We start from the raw sequence: 9415 nt of genomic DNA on the forward strand, positions 1-9415 counted from the left end.
AAAAGATAAGAAATAATCACAGACCAGTGTGCCAGACAGCACATGTATCCTCTGTCCAGGACCCAGGGCCACTGGCAGGCCTACCGCTGAGGGAAATCCTACCAGGATGGGGAAGACATGAAAATAGTTTCTCCACATTCCTCCCTGTGATCTACAGTAAAAACCTCAGAGAGATATTGAGTAATCTGCTGGTATTTACAACCCCATTTAAATAGAATTTTCTGTACCTCCCTCTCCCTCCACATTCTTTCCCCACCCCTGCCCCACCCCATTTCCCTCTTTCCTCTTTTCATCTATGAGTTGGGGTGAAGGAGGGTAACTGAAGCTAAGTTGGGGATTTGTTCCCAGACAACAGGAATTAGAAACAATTTAAACAAAATTTTAAATTGTCAGGATCCTCTTCGTTTCTAGCCTAAGAATTGCAAAGGGTATTTTTGACATTTCTCTCTCTTTTTCACTTCCTGTGTGTTGTCTCCAATGAAGTTTCTTGAAGACACACACAAAAAATCTAAAATCCTTGTCTTTTCACTTCACATCAAAACAGGATGACAGTTGATTACATAGGTAAAACTTGCCTCAAAAGATGTGTTGTGGTCAATATACATTAAGCCAAAGCAGAGAATTTTCGAGACCCTTTAGATCTAATTATTATTTTTTTTTCATTTGTTTTTGTTATTATACTTTAAGTTCTGGGGTACATGTGCAGAACGTGCATGTTTGTTACAAAGGCATACAGATGCCATGGTGGTTTTCTGCATCCATCACCCATCATCTACATTAGGTATTTCTCCTAATGCTATCCCTCCCCTAGCCCCCAACCTGCTGCTATCCCTCCCCTAGCCCCTCACCCCGCAACAGGCCCTGGTATGTGATGTTCCCCTCCCAGTGTCCATGTGTTCTCATTGTTCAACACCCACTTATGAGTGAGAACACGTGGCCTTAACATTTATTTTTTTGTAGTTGTTGTTAATCAACACTTTCATGTTTTCTTGAAGCTAATTTCAGTTTGGGTGCTTATCACTGTGCAAGGTAATATGAATCGAATCAAGCCAGTAAACAACCAAGAAGACCTGTTTCCAGAGGGCTCAGAGGGTCTTCGGATGCCAGTGAGACCCCAGCCTCAGTTGGTGTCCTGGTTCAAAAGAATTTGGGGATGAGTCAGGATGATGTGAAAGGTAAGAAGCTTTGATTGCAAAACGAAGTACACAGTTGAGAGAGAAGTGCAGGCATGCTGGTGAGAACAAATCACACACAATTAAGTTTGGGTTTTTTATTTTATGGGTGTTTCTTTAATTAGGGAGTAAATAATTATTCTGAAAAAGGAGAGGATTTTGGGGACCCTCATTACCATCTCCTTTCTCCCTTTTACAGATTTGCCAGGAAGAGTTATAGATATGTTAACCTGACCAGGATTTTGGCTATTTGTTCTCTCTTCTTTTGAATTTTTCAGTAGCCCATTGTTTCTTTGCCTAGTTCTTGTTTTAGCTGTTGTTTGGGGTTTTCCATCCTCCTGTGACTGCCCAGTGCTATTCCTATCTCAGACCCAAGTGCATTAAGAGATGCAAATCAAAACCACATTGAGATATCATCTCACGCCAGTTTGGAATGGCGATCATTAAAAAATCTGGACAGGATGTGGAGAAATAGGAACACGTTTACACTGCTGGTGGGAGTGTAAATTAGTTCAACCATTGTGGAAGACAGTGTTCCTCAAGGACTTAGAAATAGAAATTTTATTTGACCCAGCAATCTCATTATTGGGTATATATTCAAAGGATTATAAATTGCTCTACTATAAGGACACATGCACACAAATGTTCATTGCAGCACTGTTTACAATAGCAAAGACCTGGAACCAACCCAAATGCCCATCGATGATAGACTGGACTGTGAAAATGTGGCACATATACACCATGGAATATTATGCAGCAATCAGAAATGACGAGTTCATGTTCTTTGTAGGGACATGGATGAAGCTGGAGAACATCATTCTCAGCAAACTGACACAAGAACAGAAAATGAAACACCGCATATTCTCACTCATAGGTGGGTGATGAACAATGAGAACACATGGACACAGAGAAGGGAGTACCAAACACTGGGGTCTATTGGGGGGAATAGGGGAGGGACAGTGTGGGGGAGCTGGGGAGGGATAGTATGGGGAGAAATGCAAAATGTGGGTGAAGAGGAGGAAGGCAACAAAACACACTGCCATGTGTGTACCTATGCAACTATCTTGCATGTTCTGCACATGTACCCCAAAACCTAAAACTCAATAAAAAGGTAATATTTGTATGCATTTGGAAATATTAAGGTCTCATCTCCAAATTATTGAAATCCATAATTTCAGATCGATAAAACTAAACAGTCATACCCTAGGAAGTCCTGTCTTATAAAAATAAAGCAAATGTGGCACATATACACCATGGAATACTATGCAGTCATAAAAAGTATGAACTTATGTTCTTTGCAGGGACGTGGATGAAACTGGAAACCGTCACTGTCAGCAAACTAACACAGGAACAGAAAAACAAACACCTCATGTTCTCACTCATAAGTGGGCGTTGAACAATGAAAACACATGGACACAGGGTGCACGTTCTGCTCATGTGTCTCAGAACTTAAAGTATATAAAAAAGGATAAAGCAGAACTGAGTATTTTCACATTGCAATGTATGGTATTTGTTTGTTTTAATTTCAAAGTAGAAATCTAAGCATTGTCTTCCAGAGATCAGCTGCTAAGGAAAATGCAACATCATCTTGTGCCAGCACATTTGTATTTATTTTAAAACAAGTTAATATATAAAAACATCTATTTTGAAGAAAATTTTAGAGAATTTTGGCTATTTTTTTAACTCTCTGTCCTATAAATTCCCCAAGAGTGAACAATTTGTCTGCCTCTAACCATTCAGCAATTCGGCTATCCAGTTCCAAGCATGGAAATGGGCAAAATGTTTTTCTATCTTAGGAGCTTCTCATCCCCATAGCCTTGTCTAAATTAGCAAAATGTGCTGTAAAATCTTTTAAAAATATAAAGCATATTACACTTAAGTATAAATTGCTAATATCTTAAAATATTATTCTGATCCAAGATATTTAACAACAGAATAGTTACTGTGGATAAGGTCAAAGAAGTGGAGGCTACAGTGAGGTGGAAGCAAAGACCACTGAAGGTGGGGTCAGGAAATGTGGCTAGGATTTGATGGATCGCCCATGAAAATATTGAAATTCCCCTGGGTAAAAAGAGGGATTTTGGTGAGAAGAAAGATTGTGAGCTAGAGGCCAAAATCTTTAGTGAATGTAATACATGACCTAGAATTTAGTAGACAATAGTAACGGGGTGCAGCCACATAAGTGCAAGACAAACTTTGGTTCAAATTACAGCTCCACCGTGGACCACTTCTAGTCCTTTGACATGATGCTTACCATGTTGAATCACAGTACACTCAACTATAAACCAGGATTAATAAATACATCTGTCCTACAGGGCTGTTATGTGTAGCAGATGCTAGTATAATAATCGCCTACCCAACAACCATTTGCATCTTCTCTTTTACCAACAGAACAAAATCCTTTAAGAAGCTAAATGCTCAAGCAAAGTTGGTCCCAGCCTTAGACCCACTAAGTAGATCATGATTCATCTTAGCCAGTCATGGTGATTCCTTTTTCCTTTCCAGTGATTGACATAGGAAAGACCCAATGCTGGACAATGGGATGTAGGATAAGCCTGCTAAGATGACTTCTGGGAAATATTTCCTATCTCTTTACTCTGGTTTGTGAAGACCTGATGCCAAGAGCTTCTGCAGCCATCCTGAGGAAAACTAGCAGATAAGCTAAGCTCAATGAGAGAGACCCTTAGTTACCTAACAAAGGCAGTATTTGAAAGACTAATAGCGCAATTTCTGAAAATCAGTTTGGAACTTGAGAATTTAGACTAAAATATAATCTAAACATTGCTCCTTCACAGCAATAAAAAAATTGCATTATTTTCCTTAAAAGGAGAATGGAGAGGGAGACTTTGATATGAGAAGTTAATAGATCTGTCTTTTAAAACCAGTAGTGACTGGAACTTTGCGACTAAATTATTGGATGTTTTACCCTTCTGTCCCTGTAGTTGTCATGTGTCTTAAGAGGTAAATAAATGTTGGTTCAATAAGTATAAAGTGAATCATAGGAAAAGAATCGGATTCAATGATCTTAACATTTTTTTTTTTGAATTTTTTATTGGATTATAGGTTTTGGGGTACATGAGCAGAGCATGCAAGACAGTTGCGTAGGTACACACATGGCAGTGTGCTTTGCTTTTCTTCTCCCCTTCACCCACATTTGGCATTTCTCCCCAGGCTATCCCTCCCCACCTCCCCCTCCCACTGGCCCTCCCCTTTTCCCCCCAATAGACCCCAGTGTTTAGTACTCCCCTTTCTGTGTCCATGTGTTCTCATTTTTCATCACCCACCTATGAGTGAAAATATGTGGTGTTTCATTTTCTGTTCTTGTGTCAGTTTGCTGAGGATAACGTTCTCCAGATTCATCCATGTCCCTACAAACGACACAAACTCATCATTTCTGATTGCTGCATAATATTCCATAGTGTACATGTGCCACATTTTTCTAATCCAGTCTATTATCATTGGGCATTTTGGTTGATTCCAGGTCTTTGCTATTGTAAACAGTGCTGCAATGAACATTCGTGTACATGTGTCCTTATAGTAGAACGATTTATAGTCTTTTGGATATATACCCAGTAATGGGATTGCTGGGTCAAATGGAATTTCTATTTCTAAGGCCTTGAGAAATCGCCACACTGTCTTCCACAATGGTTGAGCTAATTTACACTCCCACCAACAGTGTAAAAGTGTTCCGTTTTCTCCACATCCTCTCCAGCATCTGTTGTCTCCAGATTTTTTAATGATCGCCATTCTAACTGGCTTGAGATGGTATCTCAATGTGGTTTTGATTTGCATCTCTCTTATGACCAGTGATGATGCGCATTTTTTTATATGATTGTTGGCCTCATATATGTCTTCTTTCGTAAAGTGTCTGTTCATATCCTTTGCCCACTTTTGAATGGGCTTGTTTGTTTTTTTCCTGTAAATCCGTTTGAGTTCTTTGTAAATTCTGGATATCAGCCCTTTGTCAGATGGGTAAACTGCAAAAATTTTTTACCATTATGATGGTTGCCGATCCACTCTAGTGACTGTTTCTTTTGCTGTGCAGAAGCTGTGGAGTTTCATTAGGTCCCATTTGTCTATTTTGGCTTTTGTTGCCAATGCTTTTGGTGTTTTGTTCATGAAGTCCTTGCCTACTCCTATGTCCTGGAGAGTTTTGCCTAAATTTCCTTCTAGGGTTTTTATGGTGCCAGGTCTTATGTTTAAGTCTTTAATCCATCAGGAGTTAATTTTAGTGTAAGGTGTCAGGAAGGGGTCCAGTTTCTGCTTTCTGCACATGGCTAGCCAGTTTTCCCAACACCATTTGTTAAACATGGAATCCTTTCCCCATTGCTTGTTTTTGTCAGGTTTATCAAAGATTGTATAGTTGTAGATATGTTGTGTTGCCTCCGGTGCCTCTGTTTTGTTCCATTGGTCTATATCTCTGTTTTGGTACCAGTACCATGCTGTTTTGATTACTGTAGTCTTGTAGTATAGTTTGAAATCCGGTAGTGTGATGCCCCCCGCTGTGTTCTTTTTGCTTAGAATTGACTTGGCTATGCGGGCTCTCTTTTGGTTCCATATGAAGTTCATGGTGGTTTTTTCCAGTTCTGTGAAGAAAGTCAATGGTAGCTTGATGGGGATAGCGTTGATTCTGTAAATTACTTTGGGCAGTATAGCCATTTTCACGATATTAATTCTTCCTAACCATGAACATGGAATGTTTCTCCATCTGTTTGTGTCCTCTCTGATTTCGTTGAGCAGTGGTTTGTAGTTCTCCTTGAAGAGGTCCCTTACGTTCCTTGTGAGTTGTATTCCAAGGTATTTTATTCTTTTCGTAGCAATTGCGAATGGCAGTTCGCTCTTGATTTGGCTTTCTTTAAGTCTGTTATTAGTGTAGACGAATGCTTGTGATTTTTGCACATTGATTTTATATTCTGAGACTCTGCTGAAGTTGTTTATCAGTTTCAGGAGTTTTTGGGCTGAGGCGATGGGGTCTTCTAGGTATACTATCATGTCGTCTGCAAATAGAGACAATTTGGCTTCCACCTTTCCTATTTGAATACCCTTTATTTCTTTTTCTTGCCTGATTGCTCTGGCTAGAACTTCCAGTACTATATTTAATAGGAGTGGTGAGAGAGGGCATCCTTGTCTAGTGCCAGATTTCAAAGGGAATGCTTCCAGTTTTTGCCCATTAGTATGATATTGGCTGTTGGTTTTTCATAAATAGCTTTTATTACTTTGAGATACGTTCCATCGATACCGAGTTTATTGAGGGTTTTTAGCATAAAGGGCTGTTGAATTTTGTCAAATGCCTTCTCTGCATCAGTTGAGATAATCATGTGGTTTTTGTTTTTGGTTCTGTTTATGTGGTGAATTACATTTATAGACTTGCGTATGTTAAACCAGCTTTGCATCCCCGGGATGAATCCTACTTGATCATGATGAATAAGTTATTTGATTTGCTGTTTCATTCGGCTTGCCAATATTTTATTGAAGATTTTTGCATCTATGTTCATCATGGATATTGGCCTGAAGTTTTCTTTTCTTGTTGGGTCTCTGCCGGGTTTTGGTATCAGGATGATGTTGGTCTCGTAAAATGATTTGGGAAATATTCCCTCTTTTTGGATTGTTTGAAATAGTTTTAGAAGGAATAGTACCAGCTCCTCTTTGTGTGTGTGGTAGAATTCGGCTGTGAACCCGTCTGGACCTGGGGTTTTTTTGTGTGGTAGGCTCTTAATTGCTGCCTCGACTTCAGACCTTGTTATTGGTCTATTCATAGTTTCAGTTTCCTCCTGGTTTAGGCTTGGGAGGACACAGGAGTCCAGGAATTTATTCATTTCTTCCAGGTTTACTAGTTTATGTGCATAGAGTTGTTTGTAATATTCTCTGATGATGGTTTGAATTTCTGTGGAATCTGTGGTGATTTCCCCTTTATCATTTTTTATTGCATCTATTTGGTTGTTCTCTCTTTTATTTTTAATCAATCTGGCTAGTGGTCTCTATTTTGTTGATCTTTTCAAAAAACCAGCTCTTGGATTTATTGATTTTTTGAAGGGTTTTTTGTGTCTCAATCTCCTCAGTTCAGGTCTGATCTTAGTTATTTCTTGTCTTCTGCTGGGTTTTGAGTTTTTTTGATCTTGCTCCTCTAGCTCTTTCAATTTTGATGATAGGGTGTCAATTTTGGATCTCTCCATTCTCTTCATATGGGCACTTATTGCTATATACTTTCCTCTAGAGACTGCTTTAAATGTGTCCCAGAGATTCTGGCATGTTGTGTCTTCGTTCTCATTGGTTTCAAAGAACTTCTTTATTTCTGACTTCATTTCATTGTTTACCCAGTCAACATTCAAGAGCCAGTTGTTCAGTTTCCATGAAGCTGTGCAGTTCTGGGTTGGTTTCTGTATTCGGAGTTCTATCTTGATTGCACTCTGGTCTGAGAGACTCTTTGTTTTGATTTCAGTTGTTTTGCATTTGTTGAGCAGTGCTTTACTTCCAATTATGTGGTCAATTTTTGAGTAGGTGTGATGTGGTGCTGAGAAGAATGTGTATTCTGTGGATTTGGGGTGGAGAGTTCTGTAAATGTCTATCAGGTTTGCTTGCTCCAGGTCTGAGTTCAAGCCCTGGATATCCTTGTTGATTTTCTGTCTGGTTGATCTGTCTAATATTGACAGTGGAGTGTTAAAGTCTTCCACTGTTATTGTGCGGAAGTCTACGTCTCTTTGTAAGTCATTAAGAACTTGCCTTATGTATCTGGGTGCTCCTGCATTGGGTCCATATATGTTTAGGATCATTAGCTCTTCTTGTTTTATCGATCCTTTTACCATTATGTAATGGCCTTCTTTGTCTCTTTTGATCTTTGTTGCTTTAAAGTCTATTTTATGAGAGATGAGAATTGCAACTCCTGCTTTTTTTGCTCTCCATTTGCTTGGTAAATCTTCCTCCATCCCTTTATTTTGAGCCTTTGTGTATCCTTGCATGTGAGATGGGTTTCCTGGATACAGCACACTGATGGGTTTTGGGTTTTTATCCAGTTTGTTAGTCTGTGTCTTTTGATTGGTGCATTTAGTCCATTTACATTTAGGGTTAATATTGTTATGTGTGAATTTGATACTGCCATTTTGATGCTAAGTGGCTGTTTTGCCTGTTTGTTGTCTTAGATTCTTCATTATGTTGATGCTCTTTAACTTTTAGTGTGATTTTGGAATGACTGGTACTGGTTGTTTTTTTCTATGTGTAGTGCCTCTTTTAGGAGCTCTTGTAAAGCAGGCCTGGTGGTGACAAAATCTCTGAGTACTTGCTTGTTCACAAAGGATTTTATTTTTCCTTCACTTCTGAAGCTCAGTTTGGCTGGATATGAAATTCTGGGTTGAAAGTTCTTTTCTTTAAGAATGTTGAATATTGGCCCCCACTCTCTTATGGCTTGTAGTGTTTCTGCCGAGAGATCTGCTGTGAGTCTTATGGGCTTCCCTTTGTGGGTAACTCGATCTTTCTCTCTGGCTGCCCTTAGTATTTTCTCCTTTATTTCAACCTTGTTGAATCTGACGATTATGTGCCTTGAGGTTGCTCTTCTTGCAGAATATCTTTGTGGTGTCCTCCGTATTTCCTGCATTTGAGTGTTGGCCTGTCTTACTAGGTGGGGGAAGTTTTTCTGTATGATGTCCTGAAGAGTATTTTCCAGCTTGGATTTATTTTCTTCGTCCCCTTCTATTACACCTATCAAACGTAGGTTACGTCTTTTTACATAGTTCCACATTTCTTGTAGTCTTTGTTAATTCCTTTTTGCGCTTTTTTCTCTAATCTTGGTTTCTCATTGAATTTCATTGAATTTGTCTCCGACTTCAGATATTCTTTCTTCTGCTTGGTCAATTCGGCTATTGAAACTTGTGCATGCTTTGCGAAGTTCTCGTATTGTGTTTTTCAGCTCCTTTAATTCATTCATATTCCTCTCTAAGTTATCCATTCTTGTTATCATTTCCTCATATGTTTTTTTTAAGTTCCTTAGTTTCTTTGCATTGATTTAATACATGTTCTATTAGCTCACAAAAGTTTCTCATTATCCATCTTCTGAAGTCTAATTCCGTCATTTTGTCACAGTCATTCTCCGTCCAGCTTTGCTCCTTTGCTGGTGAGGAGTTTTGGTCCTTTCTAGGAGGCAAGGTGTTCTGGTTTCGGGTGTTTTCCTCCTTTTTGCGCTGGTTTCTTCCCATCTTTGTGGGTTTATCCTCTTGTCGTCTGCGTAGTTGCTGACTTTTCGATTGGGTCTC

Source organism: Callithrix jacchus, chromosome 9, assembly GCF_049354715.1.
Source record: "Callithrix jacchus isolate 240 chromosome 9, calJac240_pri, whole genome shotgun sequence".
Classification (NCBI taxonomy): Eukaryota; Metazoa; Chordata; class Mammalia; order Primates; family Cebidae; genus Callithrix; species Callithrix jacchus.